Source organism: Tachypleus tridentatus, chromosome 3 (assembly GCF_004210375.1).
Source record: "Tachypleus tridentatus isolate NWPU-2018 chromosome 3, ASM421037v1, whole genome shotgun sequence".
NCBI lineage: Eukaryota > Metazoa > Arthropoda > Merostomata > Xiphosura > Limulidae > Tachypleus > Tachypleus tridentatus.
The window spans coordinates 43,953,816-43,971,204 of record NC_134827.1 but is presented as its reverse complement, the minus strand read 5'-3'; the positions used below and the strand labels follow the sequence as shown (position 1 = coordinate 43,971,204).

General features: G+C 33.5%; 1 pseudogene across 1 annotated transcript; it reads left to right on the top strand.

Annotated features, from left to right (window-relative positions):
• The first annotated feature begins 1,343 nt into the window (after positions 1–1,343).
• LOC143246784 (cytochrome P450 302a1, mitochondrial-like) lies at positions 1,344–16,515 on the top strand (annotated as a pseudogene). The gene is made up of 7 exons (XR_013026161.1): positions 1,344–1,619; positions 1,734–1,971; positions 9,000–9,159; positions 11,200–11,363; positions 13,747–13,825; positions 15,664–15,864; positions 16,208–16,515. The product of XR_013026161.1 is annotated as a cytochrome P450 302a1, mitochondrial-like (transcript).
• The last annotated feature ends 874 nt before the right edge of the window (positions 16,516–17,389 follow it).

Sequence of the window (17,389 nt, the reverse complement as noted above, 5' to 3'; positions counted from 1 at the left end):
TACCTCGTGGTCAAACACGAGAGAAATCACATAATTTATTTCATCCACTGAATCAATTTTTAGTTTAACATTATGGGTGGCTTATATGTTTGTACTTTAGCCTGCACTATGAGGAGTTACGTCAGAATGTCATTGTTGTTTTCACATTACTATAATAGTTTATATGTTTGTATTCAAGTTGTTGTTTTCACATTATTAATAGTTTATATGTTTGTAATCAAGTTGTTGTTTCTTACATTATTACTAGTTTATATGTTTGTGTTCAAGTTGTTGTTTTCACATTACTAATAGTTTATTTGTTTGTAATCAAGTTGTTGTTTCTTCATTATTAATAGTTTGTTTGTATTCAAGTTGTTACTTTCTACCTTTATTACTAGTTTGTTTTGTATTCAAGTTGTTGTTTTTACATTATTAATAGTTTATATGTTTGTATTCAAGTTGTTTTCACATTATTAATAGTTTATATGTTTGTAATCAAGTTGTTGTTTTCAATACATTAATAGTTTATATGTTTGTAATCAAGTTGTTGTTTTCACATTATTAATAGTTTATATGTTTGTAGTCTCGCTGTCGTTTCATTTCACTAATAGTTTATATGTTTGTATTCAAGTTGTTGTTTTCACATTATTAATAGTTTATATGCTTGTAATCAAGTTGTTGTTTTCACATTAATAGTTTATATGTGTAATCAAGTTGTTGTTTTCACATTATTAATAGTTCATATGTTTGTATTCAAGTTGTTGTTTTTCTTACATTACTTAATAGTTTATATGTTTGTATTCAAGTTGTTGTTTTCACATTACTAATAGTTTATATGTTTGTATTCAAGTTGTTGTTTTCACATTATTAATAGTTTATATGCTTGTAATCAAGTTGTTGTTTTCACATTATTAATAGTTTACATGTTTGTAATCAAGTTGTTGTTTTCACATTATTAATAGTTTATATGTTTGTAATCAAGTTGTTGTTTTCACATTATTAATAGTTTATATGTTTGTAATCAAGTTGTTGTTTTCACATTATTAATAGTTTATATGTTTGTAATTCAAGTTGTTGTTTTTCACATTATTAATAGTTTATATGTTTGTATTCAAGTTGTTGTTTTCACATATCATTAATAGTTTATATGTTTGTAACGTATCAAGTTGTACAGTTTCATATTATTAATAGTTTATATGTTTGTATTAAAGTTGTAAGTTTCCATTATTAATTAGAATAGTTTATATTTTTGTAATCGAGTTGTTGTTTTCACATTATTAATAGTTTATATGCTTGTAGTTAAATCTGCACGTTTACGAGCCACGTCAGAATGTCATTGTTATTTTAACACGTGTTTTACTTCGCAGTATGAGCAGTGGAACCGGTTTTGCTATTTCCCGATCTTTATCGAAGCTGTTACCATGGAGACGAGCAGGGCTATACCGTCTTGCATCAGAGGCACCTTGTGCATCAGTACATGTGAATGAAAAACACGAGGAAAATCTAGAAATCCAGGTCCCAAAGCACAAACACATGGCGCATGGATGTCGCAGTCCATTACCATTTTCTTCTATACCTGGACCGTGGCCTTCTTTTGCCACTCGTGGGAACTGGATGGCAGTATTTTCCTTGGGGTTTAGGTAAAGTATAGTTGGAAATATAGGCACTTATTATTATTATTTTCGGTTTCTTGTACAGCTCTTTTGTTTTCAGTATTATTTTTCGTGCCAATAAATGTTACGTTTCGTTGGTAGGTCAATACGATATTTTTAAACTACATGAAGCTAACTACGACAAGTATAAGCGGTATGGAGAAATATTCAAAGAAGAGTTTCAGTGGCGCCATCCAGTGGTACAAGTATTTAACCCTGCGGATTTTGAAACAATATTCCGTCGTCAGGGGAGATGCCCACTCAGACCAGTGAATCAGTTTCTTACTTATTACCGCCTCAATAACCCAGAAAAATATACAAGTGTTGGGCTGGCAAATGCGTAAGTTGCATATAGTATACGATGGAATTGTATATCAGTTGGTAAATGTCTTAATACAGAGCTAAACTAATAACATTTACAGTGTTATACACCTTTCCCTAGAGTATATAGAAAACACTAGATAATGCTTGTTTTGTGGTAAATTGTGAATATGTATATGTATTAATTTTAGTTACCTAACCAAATGACCTGTTGAAAAGGATACTTGACTCACAATATGTGGATAGTGGGATCATATGTTTTCACCCTTTCAGCTATTTGGATGTTATAATGTCATGGTCAGTCCTCCTGTTCTGTGGTTAAGAGTTGACTAAGGACTTCCTCTGTTATCTGTCACTTCATCATTATGGATGGCTGGTGCTTACCTTGAAGTGAGTATCTGGGATGGCTTGTGCTTGTAAAGGTTGAGTAGTAGGGATGGCTGGTGCTTGTAAAGGTTGAGTATTGGGGATAGCTGGTGCTTGTAATCCTTGTGTAACTTTGCAAAATTCAGTAAACAAACAAATGGAAAAAACACTGATTTTAAGAAAGCAAAAGAATATTCTAATAGTACTTTTATTTTATGTTGTGGTTCATAAAACTAGGAAATACCTAGATTTTCAGATCTTGTAGTTGTTACATACTTTTGTGCTGTAACCTGCCTTATAATATAACTGTAGAGAAAATACAAAAAACTTTTATAAATCACTCTGATATCTTCCCTACTTGATTTAGTGAAAATTATATTTTTTGAATAACTGAATTTTTTTCAGTTGGTAGATTATAGAAAACATTTAAACTAACATTTAGGTTTTTCAAAAGTACGTTTTTAAGAAACTGTGAATAACATTCCAAAAACTGGGTTTTCAGTCTGGCTACTTTACAATTGTAAAATATTGTTTTTCTTTTTTAAATATAAGACCATATTTACCTTAAGTTTTTGTATTTATTATTGTTAGGTTTAAAACATTAAAGTTAATTCTTTACAGTTGTGTATGTGATTTCAAATGCTTCTGTCACCTTGTACTTATTTCTCACAAGAACAGTGTTGAGAGAGGTGGTACCGTTTGAGAATAGCATTGTCTCCAGTCCTCCTGAAGATGAAGACCTTACACCATAGTCTGCCTGTTTTAAATGACATAAGTAATGACATGATCTCCTTACTTAAACACTTGAGAGAAGAAGACAGTTATAAACTTGAAAACCTTCAGGAAGCTCTGTACAGACTAGTTCTTGAATGTGAGTTTCTTGTTTGTTAGTCATAAAATATAACAGTTGACTTCTGTGGTGTGTAATAACATTAATTAATGAGAACATCTAACTTAACTTGTTTACAGTCACTTGGATGTTGTGTCTGGAAAGGAGGCTTGGTTGTTTAAACCAGGGGCTTGTTGAAAGCAGTGATGGGGCTGTTATGATAAGTGCTGTTCAGAAGCTCTTTGAGGCCTATCATGAACTCTACTTTGGACTACCTCTGTGGAAGTACTTTCCCACAGCATCATATCGTGAAACTTGATGAAGCCGAAAGTGACATCTATGAGTAAGTTCTACATTATACACTGAATGTTTGATGGCTGTACTTTGTAAAGTGACATGAGTATGTTCTACATTATACACTGAATGTTTGATGGCTGTACTTTGCAAAGTGACATGAGTAAGTTCGCATTACACGCACTGATGGTTGATGGCTGTACTGCATAAAGTGGCGTCTATAAGTCACGTTCCACGTAATGCACTGTGAATGGTTGATGGCTGTACTGCGTAAAGTGACGTGAGTACGTTCCACGTAATGCACTGTGAATGGTTGATGGCTGTACTGCGTAAAGTGACGTGAGTACGTTCCACGTAATGCACTGTGAATGATTGATGGCTGTACTGCGTAAAGTGACGTGAGTACGTTCCACGTAATGCACTGTGAATGATTGATGGCTGTACTGCGTAAAGTGACGTGAGTACGTTCCACGTAATGCACTGTGAATGATTGATGGCTGTACTGCGTAAAGTGACGTATGTGAGTACGTTCCACGTAATGCACTGTGAATGGTTGATGGCTGTACTGTGTAAAGTGACGATATGTGAGTATGTTCCATGTTATGCACTGGGAATGGTTGATGGCTGTACTAGGTACCATGTTGTTTGGTTATTACTTATAATATTCATATTGTTTTTGTAAGAACGTAGTAAACCTATCTTTTATAATGAATGTTAACATATAGATAAATAATGTTAAATCTGCAACAGAGGAAGATATGAAACTTTTTCACATGTTTTTTACTTGTTTTTTTTTTTATTAAAACATTTGAACAAAAGTATCTAAACCATTTGTTACAGTTACTGTTACAAAAGTATCTAAACCATTTGTTCCATTCAATGCTGATGTTATTATAAAAAAACATTATGAAGTGTTTTTATATTTGTATTTGGTACTATTAAGTTAGTTGATTAATTGAAGTTACTGTTACAGAATCTCTGACTTTTAACTTTGTAAAACACATATGCTTATATGTATGTGTAGATGTTTACATTTTGTTATACGTTAGTAATAGAAGATTTCAAAGTAACAGTATTTTTACAGTTTGGTCTCTATGTAACAAAGTATTAAGAGTATAAGAGCTGAAAGGTTTGTTTGTTGTTATGTTGAAGTAGTAATGTTTTAAACATATATTAATGTTGTGGAAGCATTTAACTGAATATAGATATGGCATAAAATGTATCTTCTGCTTGGCATCTAAAGAATAACAAATATGTCATGGTTGGAGTACATCTTAAAGTGTAGGTTTTCTGTAGAAAAGCTTGTAAAACACTTTGAAACTTGACTGACACTTGTCACTCTCCAGAATGCTGTCCAAGTTTGGATTAGTATTGGATTGTCACTCTCCAGAATGCTGTCCAAGTTTGGATTAGTATTGGATTGTCACTCTCCAGAATGCTGTCCAAGTTTGGATTAGTATTGGATTGTCACTCTCCAGAATGCTGTCCAAGTTTGGATTAGTATTGGATTGTCACTCTCCAGAATGCTGTCCAAGTTTGGATTGGTGTTGGATTGTCACTCTCCAGAATGCTGTCCAAGTTTGGATTGGTATTGGATTGTCACTTCTAAATGCTGTCCAAGTTTGGATTGGTATTGGATTGTCACTTCTAAATGCTGCCCAAGTTTGGATTGGTATTGGATTGTCACTTCTAAATGCTGCCCAAGTTTGGATTGGTATTGGATTGTTACTTCTAAATGCTGCCCAAGTTTGGATTGGTATTGGATTGTCACTTCTAAATATTGTCCAAGTTTGGATAGAGAATAGTGTCCTCTTGTATTACATTGTTTAACAGTCTTATTATGCGACTCTATTTCTTTAGAAAGAGTTGTGACATATACCTTCAAACATAAAGTACTGGGCAAAAGTGTTAGGACAAGAGAATATTTTGTCATTATTTTCCATTTTCTGGGCCAATTCATCCAAGCCATCACATAATATAAATTTCAACACTATGGTAAAGCTTCACTAATCTCTGCTGATAATTGAATGAACCAGGACAGTAATGCTCATAATTCTGTAGAATTTCAACATACTTGTACCAAGGACATGTCATTAGGGTTCTGTTTGAATGAACAAAGTCAAAAATCACATATTAGGTTACTCTCAAAGAACAATGGAAGGTAAGTCACAGGTTAAACATGAACATTGAATTAATCTTCATACTCAGTACAAGAAAAACTCAGTGGAAGTGTTTCAGTTCAGTAAACAGTTAATATTTTGTGTGTCACAATTTTGCTTTCATAACTGCAAACAGTCTTTTAGAAGGCATTGTTGTAAGATATTTAATGAATGTGACCTTTACAGTCTTTTAGAAGGCATTGTTGTAACATATTTAATGAATGTGACCTTTAGACATTTACTTCAAATGTCTCTAATACACTCCCATGAAGTTTCTTTGGGTTGAGATTGGGGCTTTACTTTATGGGGACCATTGCATCATCTGTGACTCCAGGAGCTTCTTTCTTCACCAACCATAGGTTGGATGTGTGTTTGGGGTCATTATATTTTTGGCAGTAGAATCCTTTACCAATAATACATAAATTGCTGGATATACAACAAGGGACCAGTATCTGATGGTACTTGTGCTGGCCCATTATTTCATCTATTTAGCATATATCTCCTGTTCCCTTAGCAGAAATACATCCCAAAATTATCACACTGCTTCCCACATGCTTCATGAGAGGTGTTCTGCATTGAGGTAAGTGTCTTTCACCTTTCTTCTGCTGGATGTACAACCTATGCTCTGAACCAAGTATCCCCCCCCAAGCTTCATGTGAGGTGTTGAGGTAAGTGTCTTTAACCTTTCTTCTGCTTGATGTACAACCTTTGCTCTGAACCAAGTATTCCCACCATGCTTCATGTGAGGTGTTGAGGTAAGTGTCTTTCACCTTTCTTCTTCTGGATGTACAACCTTTGCTCTGAACCAAGTATCCCCCCCATGCTTCATGTGAGGTGTTGAGGTAAGTGTCTTTCACCTTTCTTCTGCTGGATGTACAACCTATGCTCTGAACCAAGTATCACCCCCATGCTTCATGTGAGGTGTTGAGGTAAGTGTCTTTCACCTTTCTTCTTCTGGATGTACAACCTTTGCTCTGAACCAAGTATCACCCCCATGCTTCATGTGAGGTGTTGAGGTAAGTGTCTTTCACCTTTCTTCTGCTTGATGTACAACCTATGCTCTGAACCAAGTATCACCCCCATGCTTCATGTGAGGTGTTGAGGTAAGTGTCTTTCACCTTTCTTCTGCTTGATGTACAACCTATGCTCTGAACCAAGTGTCCCCCCATGTTTCATGTGAGGTGTTGAGGTAAGTGTCTTTCACCTTTCTTCTGCTTGATGTACAACCTATGCTCTGAACCAAGTGTCCCCCCATGCTTCATGTGAGGTGTTGAGTTAAGTGTCTTTCACCTTTCTTCTGCTGGATGTACAACCTATGCTCTGAACCAAGTGTCCCCCCATGCTTCATGTGAGGTGTTGAGGTAAGTGTCTTTCACCTTTCTTCTGCTTGATGTACAACCTATGCTCTGAACCAAGTGTCCCCCCATGTTTCATGTGAGGTGTTGAGGTAAGTGTCTTTCACCTTTCTTCTGCTGGATGTACAACCTATGCTCTGAACCAAGCCTTTTAGACTTGGACTTATCCATCAAAACATCCTTTTCCAAACATCATTAGTCTAGTTTTTGTACCTTTTATGAAACTCTTGACAATAGTTGGAGACTGAAGTAAAGGTTCTAAATGATGAAATATTCCATTCTCATTAAGTATTCTTGATACTGTAGGTCCTTTCCTGTTTTAGCTGTCATAGTTTCACAATTTAGGGTTACAATTTTGAGAGTTTTCATAAAAGCTTTACGTGATGCTGGTTGGATTCTGTGACAAATTGCTGCAGACTTGAAATTCTCCTCAATCTACTGACAGTTCTCTACACTATTCAAGACAAAATTTAATATGTAGTGATAAACATTGTTTTTTCAATGTGTTTTTGGAGTGTTGTTAAATTGATTTCTTCTATTGTATACTGGTACAATATGCTAAGTCCTCGCTAGCTTCTTTCTATGTATTCAAGATGTGGTACTATTACATTTATTTTAAATTCTAAATTTGATCAGTACATTCATTCAAACAGAACCCTTATGACATGCCATTGGTACAAGTATATAGGAACTGTAAAGAATAAATATTCAGTTGTCAATAGGGATCAGTGAAACATAGTGGTTAAAATTACATTCTGTAATGGCATAGAAAAATGATAAAATATTCACTTGTACTTACCACTGTTGTATAAACTGGTATTGATTGACAACTACATAGGTGCTAAATGTGGTGTAGTTCTGACTAACAGTATCAGTAGTACACAAAGTTAACCACAGTTTAAAATAATAATTTATGTACTACTGATACTGTTAGTCAGAACTACATAGGTGCTAAATGTGGTGTAGGTCTGACTAACAGTATCAGTAGTACACAAAGTATACTACCAGCATGTAATAAACATGCTCACTAGCTTATACACAAAGTTATCCATAGTTTAAAAGAATAATTTATGTACTACTGATACTGTTAGTCAGAACTACATAGGTGCTAAATGTGGTGTATTATTATGGTGTATTAACAGTATTATTAAAATTTTACAAACCATCAAATAAACATGCTCACTAGCTTATACACAAAGTTATCCATAGTTTAAAAGAATAACTTATGTACTACTGATACTGTTAGTCAGAACTACATAGGTGCTAAATGTGGTGTATTATTATGGTGTATTAACAGTATTATTAAAATTTTACAAACCATCAAATAAACATGCTCACTAGCTTATACACAAAGTTATCCATAGTTTAAAGAATAACTTATGTACTACTGATACTGTTAGTCAGAACTACATAGGTGCTAAATGTGGTGTATTATTATGGTGTATTAACAGTATTATTAAAATTTTACAAACCATCAAATAAACATGCTCACTAGCTTATACACAAAGTTATCCATAGTTTAAAAGAATAACTTATGTACTACTGATACTGTTAGTCAGAACTACATAGGTGCTAAATGTGGTGTATTATTATGGTGTATTAACAGTATTATTAAACTTTACAAACCATCAAATAAAACATGCTCACTAGCTTATACACAAAGTTATCCATAGTTTAAAAGAATAATTTATGTATACTGTTAGTCAGAACTACATAGGTGCTAAATGTGATGTAGTTCTGACTAACAGTATCAGTACACTAAAAGATATCCATAGTTTAAAGAATAATTGTACTACTGATACTGTTAGTCAGAAATACATAGGTGCTAAATGTGGTGTAGTTCTGACTAACAGTATCAGTATTACATAAATTATTCTTTAAACTGGATAACTTTAATATAAGCTAGTGAGCATGTTTATTTGATGGTTTGTATGTACACCTCACGTGCCATTTAATGTTTCAGTTTTCTGTGTCTGAAGTGCTTGTGTGAAGAGTACAACACCTAATTAGACTAGTTTGAGTCATATTTGTTTGTTTCTTTCAGCACAGCTGCTCATCATGTGGAAGAAGCTATGACTCAGGCACAAAGCAGTACAAAAAGTAAAGACACTGGTTTGTTACACAGCCTACTTAATGCTGAGGGCTTGGGGAAAAAAGACATTCAACTGACAATTATTGATTTTATAGCTGGTGGGGTTTTTACTGTAAGTTTTATATTTTGTCATGTGAATTTCTTGTAGTATTAAACCAATGTAAGTCTTGTTTCTATCTTTAATATAATATTAAATAAAACATAGCTCTTTGTCTGCCTACGCTGACCTTAAAAAAAAACCCAGAAATTTCAGACTTACCTTTATCATGCTTTTCCTTAAATTCTGTTATATTAACTACATCCAACACATCTGTAAGCAACCTGTTTCAAAGGGTAATCATCCTGTTAATGTCTCTTAGACGTACCAATCTCACCATTACATATAGAAACATTTGTATATTAACACTATCAGTGTTTATACTGCTAAGTCAGATTCCTTCTAACTCTTCTTTTTTACAAGACAAAACAAGTTCAGAAGTCTTAACCTGTCCTTGTATTTTAACTTTAAATCCCAGATATTATTCTAGTAGCCAACTTCTGAACCTTTTCTAATAATTCAGTGTCTCTTCAAAGGTAAGGAGCCAACACTGAACACAATACTCCATATTTGACCTGACAAGTGAATTATTTTTATTCTTTTACTAACATAATTTTTGTTTATGTTGAGCCACAACTTTGGTTTCTATTCTGTCATTCACAGGCACTTTTATTTTATTCTACAAGTTTTGATACTGTCTGTTTATATCCTCATTGTTTTCTTGTTCTGCTATGTTTGTATAAGAGGTCTTTGTGAATGTAATTCATACCTGGTGGTGACCCGGTACTATAATGTTATTGTTAACGTAATGTTTGTTTAAGATGGCTTTGTAAATGTAATTCATACCTGATGATGACCCGGAACTATTATGTTATTGTTAACATTGTTTAAGAGGTCTTTGTGAACATAACTCATACCTGGTGATGACTCAGTTCTATGGATTATAATGTTATTGTTAACATTAGAACTTTCCTTCTATAAAAGCTGCTGTTTTTGTATTTTTTATTCATTGTTAAGTCCAGTTGGTTCCTTGTTAATTGGAACTTTCCTACTGTAAAAGCTGCTGTTTTTGTATTTTTTATGCATTGTTAAGTCCAGTTGGTTCCTTGTTAATTAGAACTTTCCTACTGTAAAAGCTGCTGTTTTTGTATTTTTTATTCATTAGTAAGTCCAGTTGGTTCCTTGTTAATTGGAACTTTCCTACTATAAAAGCTGCTGTTTTTGTATTTTTGATGCATTGTTAAGTCCAGTTGGTTCCTTGTTAATTGAACTTTCCTACTGTAAAAGCTGCTGTTTTTGTATTTTTTATTCATTAGTAAGTCCAGTTGGTTCCTTGTTAATTGGAACTTTCCTACTATAAAAGCTGCTGTTTTTGTATTTTTGATGCATTGTTAAGTCCAGTTGGTTCCTTGTTAATTAGAACTTTCCTACTGTAAAAGCTGCTGTTTTTGTATTTTTTATTCATAATTAAGTCCAGTTGGTTCCTTGTTAATTGGAACTTTCCTACTGTAAAAGTTGCTGTTTTTGTATTTTTTATTCATTGTTAAGTCCAGTTGGTTCCTTGTTAATTAGTTTTCTTAGTGTGATATTTATAGTTGGTTTCCTTTCATGATTTTCTTGTGTCAAAGTTTTTCTTCTTGACTGTTGTCTGCTCAGGCCAGTTTTATTGATATTGTAATTATGACATTCCATGTTTATTAAAGATATAGAAATACCACATGGTGATTCTTTATATAATAATGAACTTTTCATTTCACAAATGTTTTGTCTTTATACTTCCATTCAGGCTAGTTGTACAGTACAATAGTAATTTATTTAACATTTACAAAAGTCTATAATTTTATTGTGATTTTCAATGTGTCTCCATTCTTTACTACAGATATTTTACTTCATCAAATGATGTTCCTTAGTTGTAGATAGTTTGTCAACCAGTGTCCTCAATTCTTGAAACTTTTCAATTTCTTTTCAACAGTTAAAGTTTTGTTTTATATTAAATTGTTTTTCAGGTAAGAACCATTATGCACATATTCAGTTTCTTTTGTTGGTTCATGCAATTACTTTAGTAAATTATGACATATGTTTAGTATTGATGAGTTTTATAATGTTTTCTACCAGACTGGAAATGCCATTGTCTTATTGCTTTATCACATGGCTAAAAATCCAGATGTCCAGGAAAGGCTGTATCAGGAAATCTGTCAAGTTGCTCCTGATGGGGAGATTACTTCTGAACGTCTTGCTCGTATGCCATACCTAAAGGCTTGTGTTAAAGAAAGCTTTAGGTAAGTAAAGTCTCCATGTGGTCAGTAGGTTTACAAAGTAACAGGATCAAGTCACTAAATCCACCAAGTAATACAGATAAGATATGGATCAAGTCACTAAATCCACCAAGTAACACAGATAAGACATGGATCAAGTCACTAAATCCACCAAGTAACACAGATAAGACATGGATCAAGTCACTAAATCCACCAAGTAACACAGATAAGACATGGATCAAGTCACTAAATCCACCAAGTAACACAGATAAGACATGGATCAAGTCAATAAATCCACCAAGTAACACAGATAAGATATGGATCAAGTCACTAAATCCACCAAGTAATACAGATAAGATATGGATCAAGTCACTAAATCCACCAAGTAATACAGATAAGATATGGATCAAGTCACTAAATCCACCAAGTAATATAGATAAGATATGGATCAAGTCACTAAATCCACCAAGTAACACAGATAAGACATGGATCAAGTCACTAAGTCCACCAAGTAACACAGATAAGACATGGATCAAGTCACTAAGTCCACCAAGTAACACAGATAAGACATGGATCAAGTCACTAAGTCCACCAAGTAACACAGATAAGACATGGATCAAGTCACTAAGTCCACCAAGTAACACAGATAAGACATGCATCAAGTCACTAAATCCACCAAGTAACACAGATAAGACATGCATCAAGTCACTAAATCCACCAAGTAACACAGATAAGATATGGGTCAAGTCACTAAAACCACCAAGTAACACAGATAAGATATGGATCAAGTCACTAAGTCCACCAAGTAACACAGATAAGATATGGATCAAGTCACTAAATTTACCAAGTAATACAGATAAGATATGGATCAAGTCACTAAATCCACCAAGTAATACTGATAAGATATGGATCAAGTCACTAAGTCCACCAAGTAACAAAGATAAGATATGGGTCAAGTCACTAAATCCACCAAGTAACACAGATAAGATATGGATCAAGTCACTAAGTCCACCAAGTAACACAGATAAGATATGGATCAAGTCACTAAATTTACCAAGTAATACAGATAAGATATGGATCAAGTCACTAAATCCACCAAGTAATACAGATAAGATATGGATCAAGTCACTAAATCCACCAAGTAACACAGATAAGTTATGGATCAAGTCACTAAATCCACCAAGTAACACAGATAAGACATGGATCAAGTCAATAAATCCACCAAGTAACACAGATAAGACATGGATCAAGTCAATAAATCCACCAAGTAACACAGATAAGATATGGATCAAGTCACTAAATCCACCAAGTAATACAGATAAGATATGGATCAAGTCACTAAGTCCACCAAGTAACACAGATAAGATATGGATCAAGTCACTAAGTCCACCAAGTAACACAGATAAGAAATGGATCAAGTCACTAAGTCCACCAAGTAACACAGATAAGAAATGGATCAAGTCACTAAATCCACCAAGTAACACAGATAAGATATGGATCAAGTCACTAAATCCACCAAGTAATACAGATAAGATATGGATCAAGTCACTAAATCCACCAAGTAATACAGATAAGATATGGATCAAGTCACTAAATCCACCAAGTAACACAGATAAGACATGGATCAAGTCAATAAATCCACCAAGTAACACAGATAAGACATAGATCAAGTCAATAAATCCACCAAGTAACACAGATAAGATATGGATCAAGTCACTAAATCCACCAAGTAATACAGATAAGATATGGATCAAGTCACTAAGTCCACCAAGTAACACAGATAAGATATGGATCAAGTCACTAAGTCCACCAAGTAATACAGATAAGATATGGATCAAGTCACTAAATCCACCAAGTAATACAGATAAGATATGGGTCAAGTCACTGTCTGCAAAGTTACACAGAGATTACTATTTCTAAATTGTTTTAACACTTCCCACATACAGCTGCAAAGTAGAAGCAGAAAAGTGTTATCAGTTGAGTCCAGTTTTATTTTTGTGTCGTACATTTTGTCCTTTACTGTTGTCTGTCACACTTTTATTGTGGTGTGAAATGGTTTTGTTTGGTTTTTAATATTGCCATGTTGTGAATTATGTGCTTTTTTTACTGTGTTTTTCTGGGTAATCATTTTACCTTGAGAATAGTTTGAAACTGTTTTTCTCCTTCATTATATTTTGACATTTATATTTAAATGTAGCTGAAAACATGAAGTAATACATTTCATGTGGGAAGAGAATAGAGAAAGCTATGTTGATTATGAAGTGTTATGTGTCATTTATAACACTGAATGAGAAATGTATAGTGGCAGGTGGGTATAAAAATGGCTACCTGATACATAAGTCTGTTATTTATTAAGATTGTTGAATAGAAATTCTTTGTTTAAATATTAAATTTATCTCCTTCATAGACTCAGTCCCACTATACCAGGAATCATGCGAATTCTACCTGAAGATGTATGTCTTTCTGGTTACCAAGTACCAGCTGGTGTAAGTGTTGCTTAACTTATATAGTATTCAATTCAACAGTTCCATAGCACAATCTGAGACTATCAAAACTATTACATCCACACTTTAATTATTTCATAAAAATGATGAATCATAGTGGTATGAGACCTAGTGTTAGATTACTTGCTGTTGGTTTCATTTCTGCTCTATAGCTAATGCAAGTTGCATCCACTGAGGCATACAGAATAGCATTGTTATTTTTTTCAGTTACTTTAATTGATATATTCATCATTGTTGTTATTTGTTTTAAATTGTTATAATAGTACCATTATCTAATGTTATTCTCAATTACTGGTTTCATCTGGATTTTATGGTTTAACTTTACATATTATTTCTGGCTGCCTGTTTTACAGATTCACTGTGTATGTAAGTGATAATTAAAGTTAGATTAATTATATTACACATTGCTTACTGAATTGTTTATCTATTTAATGTAATAAAATTGTATGTTTTAAATATTTATATCGTTTATTGTACAATCAATGTGTTCATTTCAATTTTTTATTTTCATAAACATTAGTTTTTAGTATACTGTTTGTACTGTCCTGCTGCTCCACTGTGTAGTTAAACAGTAACTACTATCTGTACTGTCCTGCTGCTCTGCTGTTATACAGTAACATTACTATCTGTACTGTCCTGCTGCTCTGCTGTGTAGTTATACAGTAACATTACTATCTGTACTGTCCTGCTGCTCTGCTGTTATACAGTAACATTACTATCTGTACTGTCCTGCTGCTCTGTTGTGTGGTTATACAGTAACATTACTATCTGTACTGTCCTGTTGCTCTGTTGTGTAGTTATACAGTAACATTACTATCTGTAATTGTTCTTGCTGCTGCTGTGTAGTTATACAGTAACATTACTATCTGTACTGTTCTGCTGCTCTGTTGTGTAGTTATACAGTAACATTACTATCTGTACTGTTCTGCTTGCTCTGTTGTGTTATACAGTAACATTACTATCTGTACCTGTTCTGTTGCCTGTTGTTATACAGTAACATTACTATCTGTAATTGTCCTGTTGCTCTGCTGTGTAGTTATACAGTAACATGTAGTGTCCTGCTGCTCTGCTGTGTAGTTATACAGTAACATTACTATCTGTACTGTCCTGCTGCTCTGCTGTGTAGTTATACAGTAACATGTAGTGTCCTGCTGCTCTGCTGTGTAGTTATACAGTAACATTACTATCTGTACTGTCCTGCTGCTCTGCTGTGTAGTTATACAGTAACATGTAGTGTCCTGCTGCTCTGCTGTGTAGTTATACAGTAACATTACTATCTGTACTGTCCTGCTGCTCTGCTGTTATACAGTAACATTACTATCTGTACTGTCCTGCTGCTCTGCTGTGTAGTTATACAGTAACATTACTATCTGTACTGTTCTGCTGCTCTGCTGTGTAGTTATACAGTAACATTACTATCTGTACTGTCCTGCTGCTCTGCTGTGTAGTTAAACAGTAACTACTATCTGTACTGTCCTGCTGCTCCACTGTCCTGTTTGTTTTGTATGTACATTTATTGTTGCAGTGTCACATGATTTGTACTGTCTTTCTACTGAACTGTACAGTTAAACAGTAACTACTATCTGTACTGTTTTGCTGCTCCACTGTCCTGTTTGTTCTGTATGTACATTTATTGTTGCAGTGTCACATGATTTTCATCCAATCTTCAAACTTTGTATTTTTGTGTTTTATCAGTGTGGTCTTTACATGTGTTTACTAATATTATGTAATTATTATTTATGTATTTAAGTTACATTATGTGTTTCAAAGATTTTCATTTGTTTGTAGATAAAGTTTTTCTGATTAACTTTCTTTTTTAGACTCCTATCTTCACACAATTCATGGTTACTTGTCAACTGCCCCAGTATTTTCCCAATCCACATAAATTTTATCCTGAGAGATGGATGGGTGCTTTGAGAAAACAGATTCATCCTTTTATTATGCTGCCCTTTGGATATGGGTTTCGAATGTGTGCAGGTAGAAGGTTGGCAGAGATGGAGATATACACTGCACTTGCTAAGGCTAGTTCTTACTTAACTCCAAAACCTTACTCTTGTTAAGACAAATAGGTTCTAATGGCTTTAACAGTAAGAAGTAATGTTTAAACATTACTGCTACATAATGAATGATCCTAGCAGGTTGGGAAATGCATCTTTTGATCTACAATGTTCCTGTGATAAAGGTTGTCTTAAGTTTGTCATTTGTAATTTAATATTTCAGTTTTACAATTGACTTGGTGTGGTTAGTAGAATTTCAAATAAATTTTAGTTGCTGCAGTATAGAAGTATCAGTGATGCTTTGTTGTGTTTGATTTCTCTAACAAATTTGGCTTTAAATGTAACGGTTCTTTCTTTCATTCACTAGATTGTGTACAACTTTCGTCTAGAGCATAGTGGAGAAGACGTTGACCTGATATGTGCCTTCATCATTGTACCCTCTAAACCTGTATCACTAATTTTACGGGATCGCTAATGTTTGTGTATGCACAAGACATTAGTTTCATTTTTTTTGTTCCTCAGTGAACCTTGATGTACAAAATAGGGTACTTAATGTGATGGCTGATATTTAAGAATATGTTTATTGGTTATATTACCTATTAGCCATTGTGAACATATGGACCCTTTGCAATGAACTGCTCCTTAAGGGGCCTTAAAAATTTATTAAGAAAGAGTTCTTTTTATGTTGTGTTCATTTCATATAGTACAAAATGAGAAAGATAACTGTATTTTTATTTTGGTAAACATTTATATAAAGATAAACCTTATTCTAACAGATGTAGTTATTTACATGTATAGTTTTATACTTTCTGATAATGAAAGCTGGAATGTGCAATGTTTTCATCAAAACTGTCCTGTTCTTCAACTTGTACTTGCTGTCTTTAAAAAGACAAAATTTTGTGTGACGCTTTGTAATTTATCTTCAAATTGTAACTTTTCTCGCATAAACATACAATACTTTCAGATATTCAGCTTGATCATTTTCAGTCTTCAGACATTTTAAAGTACACACAATCAGTTTATTGTATCTTTATATCCATTGTTATTGTTTTTATAAAGTTTAACATCTAGCTTACTTTGTGAATCACTTTACTTTTGAAACTAGACTTAGCTTATACTGAGCTTTAAAAGTCACTTCCTTACAACCATTCAGGCTGGTCAGCTATGACCTGGAGGTTATGTTTATTCATTATTAATACTGTTCCCAAGAACAAAAATTTGTACAGTGACCATATCTGTTTGACTTGTATCAAGTCATATCTTAAACATAAAATATTTGTTATTACAAAACCTCTGCATCCTCCCATAGATCAGTTAAAATTCTCTGGAGAAAAGCTTAATAAGAGACATATCCACAATAGCTTGTGTGAAATTAGACATTGTTTTATAGGTCAAACTTACCTAAAGCTTAGACTGTTTTAAGTGTGTATAAGACTTCTTTATACAAGTATGAAACAACCACATTGAAACTTAAGGTGTTGTATTTAAGCTAACTGATAGTAAGATTTTTCTCTCTCATCTAGAACTAAAAGATTAAAAGTAGCTAATT